The sequence below is a fragment of the Oryctolagus cuniculus genome, chromosome 7 (assembly GCF_964237555.1).
Source record: "Oryctolagus cuniculus chromosome 7, mOryCun1.1, whole genome shotgun sequence".
In the NCBI taxonomy this organism is placed as follows: domain Eukaryota; kingdom Metazoa; phylum Chordata; class Mammalia; order Lagomorpha; family Leporidae; genus Oryctolagus; species Oryctolagus cuniculus.
In genome coordinates this window covers 49,523,994-49,524,909 of record NC_091438.1, presented here as the reverse complement: position 1 = coordinate 49,524,909, position 916 = coordinate 49,523,994, and positions in this window count along the sequence as shown.

The following is a 916-nucleotide window of genomic DNA, read 5'->3' as shown; positions in this document are numbered from 1 at the left end:
TTCTTTATTCTAGATAGCAATTCCTTATCAACTATGTGATTTGCAAATATTCTTCCCATTCTGGGGGCTGCTTTTTCACTCTGTTAATAAGTGTCTTGACACACAAAAGTTAATTTTGATGAAGTTCATTTAATTTTTTTCCTTTGTTTACTGCTTTTGGTGTTATTTCTGTGGCTCATTTTTGAAATGCAAAGTGTTTTAGAAAGAATACTACATTGACATTGGTCATAAGACATGGGTGCAGAAGGGTTTTGGTCATTTTCTAAACTCAGCCAGTTCAGTGCTTCTGTCTTGGGAAACTACCTACAGGAGAGTTTGGAAGTTACAGTGAAGGAGCTTCTACCAATATTAGAGCAAGAGCTCTCTGATGGGGAAAAGGAGAAGAGCTGCTAGCACAAGGAGAGCGATGTGTTAAGCAGAGGAGACACGTGTGTGATGTCTCTCACAATTTTAGCTGCTCTTAGGTGCAGTGGTCTTACTAAACTAAGCTGAGAGTAAACACGAAAAAGCTATGCAGTGCCCTTTGCAAAAAGCCCCTCAGTCTCTTCCTGGGTTCAGGACTGTGAACTAGAAGCACCTGTAGGATTACGGCAGTGCTCAAGAAGATGGTATTGTGACTACTGATGTGTCATTCAATAAAGAAGCACATGATAGCAGGGCATAAGAACCAGAGCTAGAAGGGAAGCAGCTGTGGAAAGACCCAAACCAGATCTCCCAGTGAGAGACCGCTCTCCAGCCACCAGGACAGCCCAGCACAGGAAGCTGCTGCATCTGGTGACTCACCGAGCGCCGAATATAAAGGTCAGGACATTTTGATCCACTGTTTGAACTCCTGTGGGCAGGGCTTGCTCTCTTAGGGGGAGCCTAAGACTTCCTAGGGTCCATACTACAGGTTAACGTCTCCTTCCACCCAGTT